The 16,206-nt window shown below is 37.7% G+C and overlaps 1 protein-coding gene across 1 annotated transcript in view; it reads left to right on the top strand.

Annotated features, from left to right (window-relative positions):
- The first annotated feature begins 6 nt into the window (after positions 1-6).
- TMEM65 (transmembrane protein 65) overlaps positions 7-16,206 on the top strand; it is a 117,525-nt gene continuing 101,325 nt past the window's right edge. Inside the window, exon 1 of the mRNA XM_034668592.1 lies at positions 7-1,392. The gene's annotated coding sequence lies outside the window, so the exon portion shown is untranslated. The remainder of the gene's footprint in view (positions 1,393-16,206) is intronic.

The raw sequence follows: 16,206 nt of genomic DNA, 5'->3' as shown, positions 1-16,206 counted from the left end.
CCGCCCCCGTCGGCGCCCCGGGAGCCTCCAGCCCCTCGGCCAGGGACCCCTGCCGCCGGCTCCCCTCGCCCGCCTGGCCTCGCGCCTGGCCTCGCGCCTGGGACGTCCGGGCCCGGGGGGCGGGGGTTGGTGGGGGGGAGACCTTCCGCCCCCTGAGTGTCCCCAGGGCAGGTAGGACAGGCGCGGATCGTGCCAGGCAGCCCGGATCGACGCCTGGCTGGTTCCTCCCCAGCCTCAGAAGCCGAGCTTCAGCCCAGATTGTCAACCGATACTGTTTTGATTGTGCTTTGATTTGTTGTGTGCCTCCCCTCCCTAGCCCTCCTGTCCCCCCAAGCCCTTGCTGCTTTCTTGTGAACGTGCAGCTACGCAGGTGGCATGCAGTGCCTGCTTGAGAAGTGCTGCAAACCCGAGAGGCAGGAAGAAACTTTCTTGAAAGGTTATCAAACCAAGATGTATGGGTGTCCAAAAGAAGGGGAATTGCTTCCTAAGGCACAGATGCTCTCAGCTGTCTGTTTGCACACATATCTAGTTGTATTAAATTAAGCAGCCAAAGGAAACATTTTCCTGGGAAATGGAAAGAATGGATCAAACCAACAACTGCAGATACGTAACTTGCAAGCCCCTCTAGGTTCGGCGCTGCACAAGTTAAACTCCAGTTTTTGTTGTTTCCCCAGAGGTTGAAAGAATGAAGTAAATAAGAAGGTATTTTTCTGGGAGTCTGGCTCTACAATGAAAAGCAGACTTCTGCTTTAAAGTAATGTGGAACGGTGAAAGGCCATTTTTAAGCTAACATGTTAAAATAGGATATTTTTAAAACCAGTGCAGAATGCCCTAGGTCTGAATTTGAGTGCAGGTGAAAAAGCTAAGAATTCAGAAAATCAAAAGGATGAAAGGAGTAAGTGATTAATTCCACCTTAAGATATTTTTGCAGTCTAAATACAGTAGTACAGACAAAATACATTGCTATTTTATATTACATTCTGATGTGTTTGACATTTGTAAAAAAAGTTTACCTCCCTCCCCAAAGTTGATAGGTACACAAACATCCCATAGATTCCTAAGTTTAGAGTACATTCATTGGAACACGGCATTTGATTTGCCAGAGGCACTTTAAAGTGTTTCTTTGGCCTGTGTACAGGAATGAAGGAAGGTCATGTAAGCATGACTTACCTGCACTGCTTCTTTGGAAACTTTTTCTTAGTTGTGCCTTTGAATTGCTTTTTTTTTCTACATTCAGGAAATTGTGGACCAGTTTATAGTACCGGATATTCCAGATATCATCTGTGCACAAAGCTTTTAAGGGAAAAATGTAGCATCGTAATCAGTTCAGTTATTAAGTGTGCAATCATGCCATTATATGAAGCAATAATGGAATACTAGCATATTTGTAAGGTATGTTTGTACTCATTGTGTGGTTTAAAAATACTCAGTTCTGAAAATGTGCTCCTGGGAAAACAATATAGCCAGTCGTATATGCTGTAATATTAATTTTAGAAATGTTTTCTCCGTGGACAACACTATTTGAGCATACATTTGGCCTTGTCTAAGTAATTTCTTGGAAATTCTTCTGCATTAACATTGTTACAACTTTGCAGGGCCCTATTAATATAATTTTATGACAGTTCTTGAAAAGCAAATCCTGTGGTTGGATAAATTTTACCTCATACCTTACTGTTTTAGCACGTGGCAGTAGTATTGCAGTAGAGACGCTCCATTTTCCAATGAAGATAATTTTAAATTGGACACGGTTTTAAATATTTTGGAAAGGACCTATAAGCTTCAGTCAGTGGAGATCAGTTAGCATCAATTAAACTTAATAAGTATGTAAGTTATATGAGAGAGAATTTAGTAATTTGTCTTCTTTGTTCAAGATAAACTGGCAGAAATGTAGGAAACAATGTGGTAGTCAAATGCTTATCTCCTATTCGTAAGCTAAAGAACTTCAAAGTTTAAATCAACTATTTTTGCCAGTAATGATGACTAAATTATTGCCCGTTGATTCAGATGATACTTACTGATGCTGCTGCTTTAATTTTTAGTACAGTCTTTGTATTCCTTATTGTGTTCAATATCAATACATACAGCTCCTATGGAGATTACTGAAATCATTTTCCCCCCATCAAACAAATGAAAAACTCCTATGTTTTTCTTTTATTATTACTTTTTGGATGCTTTAAAATACCTGACTCGTGTACTAAATGTATGTGCACTAAATGCATTTTCTAATTAAATAAATTATGTTAAAAGGACTGTTTCTTATTATAGGAAATCTTACGTGTTCTTGGAAAGTGTGCTTGTATAATCGAAACAAGTGTTTTTCATTTGGTATGGAAACATTACAGGAAAAAAAATCATCCGTGCTCTGATATGCTTGGGAAATCTATTGTTGAAATTTGGTACATTTGCCCTTATCTTTCTTATGTGTTTATCAGTAGGCATGTGATATGATCTGTGACAAGATAAAGTTTTACATGATTCTAAATAGATAAGACAAGCTTAGTGGGATATCTTATCGTAGTTAAATAGAATATTGTGATTTTTAAATTACAAAATGATTTCCTTCCCAATTTTAAAAAAGTTGATGTTGTGTTCCCACTCAACCTGATTGATCTCTATTCTTCCAGAAACAGTCCCTATTTTCCTGATAGTGCTTTGTTGGTTCATTGTTTTTATAAGTAGGACTGGCAAACTGACATTACAGTTGCCTTCAATTTTAACCAAGATTTTAAAAACAAATTTTCTCCCAATTATTACAATCACTATTTCTATTTAATAATTTTTTTTTTTACTTTTAAAACATATGAGTTTGGTTTTTGAAGAATAGGCAATGCTTATTGTATTAGGTACACATTGCTGTATAACAAATTACCCTAAAACATAGTGGCTTAAAACAAACATGCTTTATCTGACAGTTTCTGGGGATCAGGAATCTTGTATAGGCTTAGTAGGATGTTTCTGACTCAGGGTATCTCACAAAGTTGTTTGAATCAAGCTTTTAGCTGGGGCTGCATCAGCTGAAGTCTTACCTGGGGATGGAGGATCCATTTTCAAGAAGGCTCACTCATATGGCTATTGGCTGGAGGTCTCGTTTCTTGCCATGTGGGCCTCTCTACATGGCTGCCTAAGTATTCTCAACATGGTAGCTGATTTCCCCCAGAATGAGTGATAGGAGAGAGCAAGAGCCTAAGCCGGAAGCCACAATCTTTTATAACCCAATCTTAGAAGAGATAGTCCATTTCTTTTGTCCTCATACATAGCGGGAGGTTACCATACAGGTGCAAATAACAGGCGGTAGAAATCATTGGGGGCGATCTTGGAGGCTGCCTTCCACACTTACTTAAAGGTGTTAAAATTAATGTTTATTGGAGGATTACATAGAGAGATAATAGCTGGCTTTGGGGGAGGCACAATGAAGGATATGATTTGAAGAAAGGAGGTTCTAAGGGAATATTTTTGTTAAGTGTGTACTCCAGATATTTTTAAAATGAGATTTCTTTTACATATAGTAGATAAGAAATGTATGGAGGTGAACAGAGCAGTTTTTCTATTAATGTTAGATCTTAATCAGCCTGCATTTTTTTCTCTTTCTCTGTGTAAGTGGTAATTGTGTACGTTTTCAATTTGCTTTTTTTGTTTTTTGGCCATTTATCTACATCTGTATAGATACACCATATAATTCTAAACTTGATCTTGTAATTCTCGCCTTTTGTGATTATTTAAGGTAGAATGTTTCATTTTGAGAACTTGCCATATACAACAAGAGGCCTTTGGCAAAATGAAAGGCTGGAAGTTTAAAATCTGATATTAAAGTGGATACTTAGAACACTTAAAAACAAGACTTTTCATGGAGTTCTGATTCAGTGGGGATCTTAGACTCTTTAACAAGAATATCCTCATTTTTCTCAGCCCATGGTAATGTGAGAAAGTAGCAACTCAGTTAAGCTATTGGTTTCTGGAGTGAATTGGAGAAAATCGTGGCTTTTGCTCAAAGAGGATAAAAAGAGAGCAAGAAAACGTTTCATATTCCAAATTAAGATATGTGAATAAAGATATTTCAGGGCCTTGGTTGAAACAGTAAAAGAGGAATAAGGTGTAGCTTACACTAGACCCAGCAAGAGAGGAAGAACCAGGATGAGGATATGAACTATGAATTGAGTTAGGAAGAATGAGAGATCTCTAAGAAGCTGAGCGCTTTTTTTTTTTTTTTTAAGCTGAGAGCTTCTGTATTATGGGCGCAGATAAGTTAAATGAAGCTTTGCTACAATCAGTTATTTTACCCTTACGGAAAGAACCTAATTACAGCAGTATATTTTAACAAACTTAATTCTGAATATTTTAGAGTTGCTGGCATAGTGGAGTAGTCTTATTACTAGGGATTACTGCCAGCAGAAAATAAGTAACACAAATAGGATTTTTTCCTTCCATTATAAAATGGATATGTGCTATTTGATAATCTCTAATCATCACTCACATATACCTTGATGTTCAGAGTCATGTGTCACTTAAAACAGCAACTGTTCTATTACATTTCATGATTTTGTGCATCAGAAATATAGGCAGGGCTTGGCTGGATGATTCTTACTGTTTCATGTGGTATCTGTGGAGGTCACTTCATAAATTTCAGCTGGCAGATGTGCTGGTCACAAGGTCCAAGATGGTTTTACTCACATGTTTGGTACTTTGGTGGAGGTGGCTAGAAGCTGGGCTCATCTGGAATGGTTGACCGGAGTAAATGCACATGACCTCACTAGCACAACATTCTTGAGATGACTCTAATACTTAGTGATTAAGTAGTCAGGGCTCACAGAGAAAACGTTCCAAGAGGGCTATGTAGAAGCTGTAAGATTTTGTATTAGTTTTCTGTTGCTGCTATAACAAGTTACCACAAATTTGATGGCTTAAAACAACATAGATTTATTCTCTTAGAGTCTAGAGGTCTGAACTGACAAATGAGACTTAAGGGGCCAAAATAAAAGTGTCAGCAAGACTCGGTCCTTGTGGAGGCTCTGGGGAAGAATCTGTTCCTTGTCTCTTCCAGCTTGCAGCAGTCCTTGGTTCCTGGCCACATCATTCTGATTTCTGGTTGTCACATCATCCTCTCCTTCATTTACCTTTTTGCTTCCACCTTATAGGACTCACATGATTACATTTAGGGTACACCTGGATAACCCAGGATAATCTCTTTCAAAATCCTTTATTTAGTGACACCTGCAGAATCTCTTCTGCCATATAAAATAAGGTATTCACAGGTTAGAGGATTAGAATGTGGGCATATTTGGGGGCCATTCTTTAGCCTGCCACAGACTTGTTATGACCTAGTCTTGGAAGTCCCAGAATGTCATTTCTACTGCATGCTGTTGGTTAAGCAAATCACTAAGACCAGTGCAGATTCAAGGAAGGGAAATTAGGAGCATTCCATGTAGATAACCGTACCTAATAATTGTAGTTTTTTCCTTTATATCAGTATGTTAAAAACATTAATAATTTCTGTTGGAATCTCTTTTATCTTTCTCTATTAATGCATACCATTAGCATGCTGAGTGCTAGTACAGTAATTCCTTTTATATTTGAGATGTATAGGACTCCTTCTTCTGTATCAAGATTTCTCAGCCTTGGCAATATTGACATTTTGGGCTGGATAATTCTTCGTTGCAGGGGCAGTCCTCCACAGAGAATATTTAGCAACATCCCTGTCCTCTATCCACCAAATGCCAGTAGTGCCCTCCCACCTTCCTCACCTCCAGTGTGCAACCAGTCATATCTCTAGACATTGCCAAATATTCCCTGAAGGAGACTCTGGGTTTGGGGTAAGGGGAGGAGTATAGCAAAATTACCCTGGTGGAGAGCCATTGCTTTATCTGAAGGCTATGTCTTCTTCAGTCCTCTGCCTTATATTTCCTTCTCTTCTTTCATCCATTGATACTTGCTATTATCAGCATATTCTCTGTGCTTCAAGCTTATTGCTTTATTTTACATTTATTTGTCTCTGGATAAAGACAGAGAAGTAACTCCTTACCTCCATATCAGACTCCTCACTTCTCTATCAAATAAATGAGTTCTGTGATCATTGTTTTCCTTCATTGTGTTGCTTCTTCACTTCTAAGTTCTTGACTAAATTCTAAATATTAGACTCTTAGAAAATGTGGCTTCAGAAAAGTTTAACTCACCAGCAATTAATTTGGCGTTGTCCACCTCAGTAGTTACTTATTGCTTACTTTTTTTTTTTTAAGATTTTATTTATTTATTTGACAGAGAGAGACAACCAGCGAAAGAGGGAACACAAGCAGGGGGAGTGGGAGAGGAAGAAGCAGGCTCCAGCGGAGCAGGGAGCCCAATGTGGGGCTCCATCCCAGGACCCTGGGATCAGGCCCTGAGCTGAAGGCAGACGCTTAATGACTAAGCCACCCAGGTGCCCCATTATTGCTTATTTTTATAGCAGTTATGAGAAGCAGATTTTTATAAACAAATCTATGTATAGGAAAATTGAAATAATAGGTCTGTAATTTATAGGCTTATCCAGAAAATTAGGTAGAACTAAAGATAATGGGTGTTCTTGCGTGTTGGGATGACTGATATTGAACCATTATTAGTGAAGATTGTTTCAAGTTTTCTTTTTTGTTAAAGATATAACACACAAGTAGGGGGAGTGGCAGGCAGGGGAAGAAGCAGGCTCCCTGCCAAGCAAGGAGGCCAATGCAGAACTCGATCCCAGGACCCCAGAATCATGACCTGAGCCGAAGGCAGATACTTAACCAACTGAGCCACCCAGGCATCCCTGCTTCAGGTTTTCTAAAAATAGTGATGAGTTTGCATAACCACACTCTTGTCTGGTTTTCTTTGGCATGTCATAGTGTAGAGCTAACTGGAACAAATAGGGACTAAATCCCTGAGTGCAGATTTTATTAGCATCTTGCTCAATTCAGCTGAATTAATTAGTATGTAGATTTATAGGACTCTAGCCTTGTCTTTGACTCATAGGTTTATATCTGTTTTAAGTTAATGAAAACAACCATATAAGAACAAGTAGTTGTATGTTAAAATATAATAACTTAGTTACCCCAAATCATTTGGTAAATGAGAGACTCTTCTAGGCAAAGGACATTACAGGTAACAAGACGTCATTTCCCTTGAGCTCTACTTTGATGGCTTTTTGTAGTGGCATATTTGAACATACTGCATTTTTCTCTACCTTAGTAAAAGTGTAATGAGCACAATTTAGCTTCAACCAGATGTCAGTGTCTTTATATACTGTATTTTAATACTTTTCTGTGGGGTTACTTCTATTTGTAGACATACTAGTCATCACACCAAATGCCTCCAGAACACTGTGCCATTTCAGTTGGCATGTTTTTTAGACTCTGTCATAGTGATAGTGAATGTGTGGGGCTTATAAGCCCCTCCTCCCACTCCCTGGTGCCCTCAGACAATTCTATTCTCATTCATCCCTTGTGGTTGTGTTAAACTCTTTTCTGCTATGTAAAGGAGGTCTGCTTCTTGATATCTCTGTTATTGTTTCTAATGCCTACTCTTTGTCACTCTTCCATATTGTTTTTTTTTTTTCTTTCTTTCTCTTTCAGTCTCTCTTCTTTTTCTCATCCCCCTGTGTTTCCCAATAGGGTTTACTCCTGATAGACACTTCAAGGTCATTAGACCACTGCTCTCTTGCTAACCAGTTGTATTTATCACATTGTTATTGATCTTCAACTCCTCAAATCTTATACTGAAGATCTTGTGAGTATTTTTTGCTAACATCTTGGATATGACTGTTCAAAGGATTGTTGTTTTAAGCACATAAAAGGTAATTAACTGAGACATGAACTGTTTTTAAAGTTTCAGGGAAATTTAAATTAGAATGTGCCCTTACTTGGTTTACATTTTCTGTCTCCTGTCTGAGTTTTAGGGTAGAATATTTAGTACACTGTGTTATTAGAAACATTTAAAATTGTAGAAACAGTCTAGTATTTTGTAACACAACTTCTGAATTTCTATTGTATAATGATTCTTTATTTTATAGAAGACATCCTGTTACTACCACTATTGCTGTTGCTAACATCATCTTTACTACCATTAGTTAGCAATTAATGGAGTATTTGCTATGTGACAGACATACTGAGCTAAGTGAATTTTCAGGTAATTATTTTGTTTATTTTCTCTCAGAGAGAGAAGGAATTTTTTGTTTCTATAGACTAAGGAATTGAGTCTCAGAGTTGCTTGCCCAAGATCCTACAACCTGTGTGTCAGAGTAGTTTTTAATTTATTTTTTTATTGCACCTTTCTGGGTACTCAAACTTGGGATTTTTAACACACAATGAGGAAAAAAAAGTAGCACCTCAGATGCTCAATAAAAGTAAAGTCTCATGTGCTGGTTAACATGCCTTAGTCTATCTTCTGTATATTTGTACAATATACAACATTCAATAGAAAAGCAAATATGGCATTGTTACTTTGAAAATAAGGGAAGTCAAAGTAAAATCAATATGCAAAAAAAGTTTATAAACCTTATAAAGTTTATATGTGAGAATTTTGGAAGAGTCAGAAAACTAGTATTTGGGACCTCTGACATAAATTTCTATTTTTTAAAAAAAAATTTATTTGACAGAGAGCAAGAGAGCACAAAAAGGGGAGCAGCAGAGGGAGAGGGAGAAGCAGGCTACCCGCTGAGCAGGGAGCCGGACAAGTGGGACTCAGTCCCAGGACCCTGGGATCATGACCTGAGCTGGAGGCAGATGCTTGACCAACTGAGCCACCCAGGCACCACCCCCCACAAATTTCTAATTTTAATTTTCCTTAAATTTTTTGAGTGAGTTGTTTGATTTTTATTTTTAAATATGTAACACACTACTCATAGGAAAGCTTTCCAGCTTTGAAAATTTATTTATTTAACAAATATTTGTTACAGTACCTATCATATAATAGAAGTTGTGCTAGGTGTTGGGGGTATATCAGAGAATTAATTTGGCAAAGTACTCTCATAAAGTTTACAATTTTGAGAAAGGAAAGTATGAACAATAAAGTAAATAAGATAATTGTTGGTAGTATGTGCTATTAGATTGAATAAACAGAATGACACTTTCTTTAGATAAGGTGATCTGGGAAGGCCTTTTTGTAGGTGATATTTAAGCTGAAAATAGAGGATTGAGGAGAAGCCAGTCATTTAGAGAATTGGAAGAAGAGCATTTTTAGAAGAAGGGAAAGCAAATACCAAGACCCTGAGATAGGAAGAGACTTGGCACAGTGTCGGAATTGACAGAAGGCAAGCATGAACAAAGGGGAGCATGAATGAGATGAGATAGGCAGGTAGGTAAAAAGCAAGATTAGACAGGGCCTTTGTAGATAAACTGTATGAAGGCCATTCCTGGTTTGAAACACAAGAATGAAGAAATGGAATTTAAAGCTCACTTGGCTGCTTTTAGAGAACAAACTGGAGGGTACAAATGCATAAGCTAGGAGACCGCTTAGGAAACTGCCATAGTTTAGGCTAGGGCTGTTGAGGGCTTAGACTAGGCGGCCATGGAGATGAAGAGAAGGAGATGGATTCAAGATGTATATTTGAGAGTGAACTGATAGGACTGCTGATGAGTTAGAAAAGGATGGGTAATTAAAGGAAAGGAAATAGTAAGTGATGACTCAAGTTTCTGAGTATAATAATTGAGTGAAAGGTGGTGCTATTAACTGCCAGGGAGAAGACTGGAGAAAAATAGATTAGGGGTGTGTGTGTGTGTGTGTGTGTGTGTGGTTGTGCGCGCGCATGCGCGCGCATTCACATAAATCTGGAATTCATAGGGGAAATTGAGGCTGCAGATGTAAGCGTGGGTGTCAGCAGATGTAGATGCTACTTAGTCATGGGAGAGAGGAGGGCACCCAAGGTGAGAGTCTAAATCAGGGGTGGGAAAACTATGGGCCACAGGCAAATCTAGCTTGCCACTCTGGTAGGAAAGAAAGTTCATTGCAGTAGAGCCACCCTCATCCATTTATATGTTATCTATGGCTGCTTTTGTGCTAGAATGGCAGCGTTGAGTAGTTGTGATAGAGACCATAACGGCCCTAAAGGCCTAAAATATTTAGAATCTTGTCTCTTTACAGAAACTGTTTGCTGACCTTTAGATATAAAAGAGGAAAAAGCCCATGATTGAGACTATGAAGCTCCAGAATTTCAAAGTCAGAAGAGTAGGAGCTGTGAGGAGTGGCATCCAGTGAAATAGGAAAAGCAAAAGAGTTTTGAAGTGAAGAATGGGGAAATGATCTGCTATGATGTATGTTGCTGAGAGGGCTAGTAAGAGAATTTGTTTACAAGGAGGTTACCGGTGACCTTGAAAGCATCTCTTTGGTGGAGGGACATACTTGAATAGGTTGAATAGAGAATTACTAAAAACATTACTTAGTCTTCATTTCAGTATTAGTCTTTTAGAAATTAAAAAAATACTTACCTTCTCTACAGAGCAGATGTTGGCAAACTTTTTTTAAAGGGCCAGATTGTAAATATTTTAGGCACTGGAGACCAAAATGCAAAATTGAGGGTATTATATAATATTTATATAAGAGAGAAAACAATTTCCATAGTTTTTTTTAATTGGCAAAATTAAAAATATAATAAAGTACTTAGGTACAATTTTTTAATATAAGTCTTCTAATGGGGAAGGTGGAATTCTTGGAGGATAACATTTAGCTTAATTGGGGTTCAATATTAGTGTTCCTTATTGTCAAACTTGATTGCAGATATTATGTGTTAATGCCAGTCTATAATGAGATTTTATATATTTCATCTTTGAAAATGTCTTTTTCACATGGTTAGGTACCTCCAAATATTGGCATCAGTCTGTAAGCCTATGATTTTAAGTGAACGTATTGATTGCTTAGAAAACATTTATGGAATTCTGTTAGATTCTTCTCCTGATATTTGTTTTTTCACATATTACATTGTAGGTTAATGCTTTCCAATTTGTGGTAGGTAGAAACTCCTCAGTTGCACAGTTAAATGGATTTTGAGATACAGATCTTGCATTGAGGTTTCAAGAATGCTGCTGGAATTGTGGTTTGAGCTGGGAAAATGAAACTGCTACATATTTGTGTGGAAGCGAAGATCTTGCCTCTCGTTTTAACTTTTAACAGTAAGGGAAGTATATAAAGCAGCTTAACATTACTTGTGATTCAAAAAACATTAGTTGTCTCCCAGTACTACTGTTTAACATTTCGCATATAAATGCTGTTTTGGGTTGAATTCCTTAAGAAATATTATCATAGCCACAGCAAATTTCCATAGCCATTCAGTGTTTGATAAGAATGGTTGAGAGCTGTTCTTCCAACTATTTAAAAATGTAAAATAATTTTTAGTTCACTGGCTATATAAAAAACTGGCTAGATTTGACCTATAGGCCATACATAGTTTGCTGACCCCTACACTTACTTGTAACTTACTTATTGAAAATTTTGGACATTAATTATAGTATGTAGTATAAAGGAAAGGAATTGTTTTAATAGCATGAAGCATGTGTGTGTGTGTGTGTGTGTGTTATAGGGGCAAAGGGCAGGCTGCCCCATGATGGGCCACTTTGGCATGAAGATTATTTTTGAGTTAAAAGCAATTAAAACCCAGCAGATTCAGGTAAGGCTCTTTACCTCCCCCACAACTGCCTTAAAAATTTAGATAGATGACCTGCTCCAGGAAGAAAGCTATCACCGTAGAGAACTACGCTATGATATAAGCTAGGTATGGTAGACAGGGAGGAACCTTTGCTCTAGGTCGGTGTCCCATTGTTTCTGAGTGGCCCAGCAAACGTTTGTTTACCAAATATTTACTTTTTAATCTTTTTGTAAATTGCATTCATTCTCTTTGAAGTCCCAGATCCCTACCCTTTTTTTCTTAGTTCAGAATGACATGTATACATCATTTTGCCTGTTTTCAAAATTTCTTTTCTTTTTTTTTTTTAATTTTGAAGATTTTATTTATTTATTTGACAGAGAGAGAGAGAGAGAGCACAAGCAGGAGGAGTGGCAGGCAGAGGGAGAGGGAAAAGCAGGCTCCCTGCTAAGCAGGGAGCCCGCCCCCTAGGGCTCCATCCCAGGACCCTGGGATCATGACCTGAGCCGAAGGCAGACACTTAATCAACTGAACCACCACATCTGTGTGGATTCCCTATACATAATAAAGTTAAATTTTATTTTCTTCTGTTAATATGCCTCATGTCAATTTGATTCTTAGTCTAGCTAAAAGGACCTAGAAGAGGACAGGAAATTTTTGCTCCACTACACTGTATTTTATATATATCTCAATTCTACTAGTCCATTATCCATAATGGAAGTAACACCTTGGGCTTATGAATCACTTATTTTTTAGGATTTTTCTCTCATAACTATAACATGGGTTTAATTACATGATCTCTAATATCTCTACCAGCTTTGTAGTGTATTTTAGAATATATACTAAATCTCCTCTTTTAAAAAAATCCTATAAAACGAGTATAACTCCCTTAAATGCTAGAGAGATGTCTTCCACTTGGTTTGTAATTTCCTGTGGAACCTAATTATACAACTTTGCAATCATTTATGTTATTTTTGATTGGGTAACTACTTCTAATTACAAAACCTCCAGGTAAAATTTTAGAGAAATTCATGCCAATTTTTGCCATTTTAGTGCTTGACATTTTATTAAAATTTTTTTATTTAATAATTTGAGGTCCTACTGTGTACTTGCTCAACATTATTGAGGCACTTGATAGGATTCTTAAAATTATGAAGTTTATGTTTTAGAGAGGATAGAGATAGGCTAGCTTGAAATTATAATGTAGTTTGTTAAGTGCTGTGATAGGGTTTAGAATCCGTTGAAGTGCATTGGAGGGGTAACTGGGGAGCTGGGAAATGCAGAGGGGATGATGTTACCTTACAGAAAGTAACATTCAAGTTAAAATCTAGAACTCAGTAGGAGGTGGGTGGATCAAGGGTGTGTTCGCAGGGCTGTGTAGGTAAACTATCATGAATAATGCCATCATATTTGCAGTTTAGAAGGATCACTCTGTGTATAGCACAAAGAAGGGATAGTAGGGGCATTAGACTAGAGGCAGAAGCAAGGAAATTAGAAGAATTTCGCAGAAATCAAAGATGATAGAGACCCGAACGAGGCTAGTAGAAATAAGGTTGGAAGGAGGTAGACATATTCAAGAGAGTTTATTTAGGAGTTAAATGATAAAGCATTTAACTGAACAGTAGAATATGTATTTGCTGACAGGATATGAAATAAAAAGGTGAACCAAAGATGGTCCTCCGATTTCTGGTTTGAGCCATTGACAGGATAGTGATATTCTTTACAATGGAAGGGACCATGCAAGGTCTCAAGTGGATTTTGGAATGGAGAAGGTGCATTCATTTTTAGCTTCTTTGGTATTGGGTATTTGTGAGATAACCATATATAAAGATATCCAATAGTTAACTGGCTGTATGAACCCTGGAGCTCCAGGGTAAGATGCAAATTTGGGAATCCTACGCTTATAGTTAGCAACTAAGGCGAGGAAGATTAGAGTGAAAAGAGAAGAAGATCCAGGAGAGAACTATGAAAAACACCAAAGTTTAATGGAGGGGAAGAGAAATAAGAACCAGAAGTAGGAGTAGACGAAGAAGGAATGTTCACAAAGACAGGAAAAATATCAAGAATAGTGTATCCCAGAAGAAAAGTGAAGAAGAGAGTATTTCAGGAAAGAGGGAATAATTTGATACTTTAGATAGGTCAAGTAAGAGAAAGACTGTGGGGAAAAAGAAGAGGTCTGTTGGATTTAAAAACATAAAAGAGACTGAGGTCTTTATCAGAAGCAGTCTTATAAGAACTCTGTGGGGAGAAGTCAGATTTTAGTTGGCCGAAGAAGGAGTATCAATAAGGAAGAACTTTTTTTTAAGATTTATTTATTTGAGAGAGGGAGGGAAGAGGGGGAGGCAGAGAGAGAGGGAGAGAGAAACTCAAGTGGACTCCACACTGTGTGTGGAGCCCCATGCGTGCTGATCCCACAATCCTGAGATCAGACCTGAGCTGAAACCAAGAGTCGGACACTTTTAACTAACTGACTGCGTCACCCAGGTGCCCCAAGAAGGATTTAACTCTTAAAGGGAACTTTGGATATGGAGGGCAGGACATGTTGGGTAGTAGCTTAAGTTTATCTGAGATTATCTCTTATAGGTCAGAAGTCTGAACTTAATTTAAATATATGTTACTAGTATACTCATTTCTTACAGTCCTATAGACTTCTAGTCCATCGGGGACATTATTCTCATGCTATATGAATTCAAATTTCCAAAAGCCCAATTTCAGATGGTACCAAAAAAAATGACTCACATATACCAAGATAAGATTAAATTAATAAGCAGTTGAGGGCACCTGGTGGTCTTTAGTCGGTTAAGCGGCTGCTTTGGCTCAGGTCATGATCCCAGGATCCTGGGATCGAGTGCTACATGGGGCTCTCTGCTCAGCTGGGAGTCTGCTTCTCTCTCTCAGTCTCACTCTTTGTTCTCCCTCTCTTTCTCTCTCTCAAATGAATAAAATCTTTTTTAAAAAAAATAAGCGTTGTTTGAAAACTGTGTTGTATGTTATGCCTTCAAACTTTACTAATGGAAACTTTTTTTATAGATTTGCTTAATTTTTATATTATCTGTATTTTCTTAGAACAAGTACCTACAAAATACCAGCTTTTAACATTATAACACATTTCAGTTGTAGTATATCTTAACCGAAATTCTGTGTTTTATTATCTTTACATAAAACTTTAGCTATTTCATTTCCTCAGAACTTCACATTCTTACAAGTTACAGATTTTTACAAGTTATCAACAATCTTTTGTTTTATTTTTTCTGCAGTTCCATTAAAATTTTCATAGAAATCAAAAAGATGATTGAAAACTATTTTTCAAATTAAAATGCCTAAGGGATAGGGGGAACACTTTTTCCTGGGATGTGGAATTTCAGTGCTAAGACTGAGACAGTCTTGGGCAAACTGGACAGTTGGTCACTGTACCTGCCCCAAGGGTAATAGTATTTTTGCCCTTCTTACAATTTAAGGCTTTTGACTCATGGGACAGATTGAAAAAGGATCTAGGTAGAGCTTCATGTTCCTCCTGCATGACTTTTTCCCCTCCTCTAGGTCTGCACCACAACGAACACTTTATTAGGGCTCTCTCACATTTTTTTGCATCTGGTGGGATTTCTGGCCAAAGAACCTGCAAGAGGGTGCGGATTCTTCCAGTTTATGCATACCTTGCACCTTCGCACTGTCCCTCCAGCCCTTACTCTGCCATCACTTGTTCCTTACTGTGCTGGCTATATTCTTCTTATGGTATCTGGTTGCATCTGTCCCAACTAAGCAAGTGCTAATGTCCCCTCTGTCCTTGCAGGTGCCTGCCTCTTGTTGTTTGCTCTGTGACTTGAGTTCTGTGATAGGTTTAAAATAAGTCATGCATTTGAATTTAGTGTGACTTTGTTTCACCCTAATGGTGAGAACAAAGCTCTTTGTAGCTTTCTACATCCCACAATGGAAACTAGAACCCTGCTTCACAAAGCTTAATGTATATATAAAGTCACCTGGAACTCTTATTGAAATGCAGATTCTGTTTCAGTAGGTTTGAAGTGGGACCTAAAATTCTGCATTTCTAACAAGTTTGCAGTGATTTCAATGCTATTGGTCCATTGAGTAGCAAGGTTATAGAAGGTGTTTTTGTTTTTAAGGTTGGAAAGAGTTGAGGTCATGTGGATGTTTGAATTATGAAAGAAAACAGGCAAACGTGAGAGTAATAATGTAAGATGTGGCACATTTTGTGAGCTGGCAGAATTTTGTATTTGTTTGTGACAAAGGTCTTATGGTTTAAAAACATTATCCTAGCTTTTTTTCTGCTTAAAGGGGCTTCTTAAAGATACTAGCAAAACTGTAAATCATTAACACTGATTTTATAGTTCTACAATGATGACTTTTGGGTTATAAATACTGTAATAGATGTATTCTTTTTTGTTCATCTATTTCATTTTCCATGAATATCTTTAAGATACTGTCCATTGGTTAGTCTCATTTCTTCAGTGTTCGTGCCTCTAGTGTTATTTTTTTTCTTTTGCTTTTCTTCATTCTGTTGTTCTTCCTCTGTTTTCCCTACTTAATTTTGTATTGCTTTTACAGTTTTGAAACATGGGGTGCCTGGGTGGCCGAGTCAGTTGAGCGTCCAACTCTTGATTTCTGGTCAG

The sequence above is a fragment of the Ailuropoda melanoleuca genome, chromosome 9, assembly GCF_002007445.2.
Source record: "Ailuropoda melanoleuca isolate Jingjing chromosome 9, ASM200744v2, whole genome shotgun sequence".
Classification (NCBI taxonomy): Eukaryota; Metazoa; Chordata; class Mammalia; order Carnivora; family Ursidae; genus Ailuropoda; species Ailuropoda melanoleuca.
The sequence above is the reverse complement of the archived record's forward strand: the minus strand, read 5'-3'. Positions and strand labels throughout refer to the sequence as shown.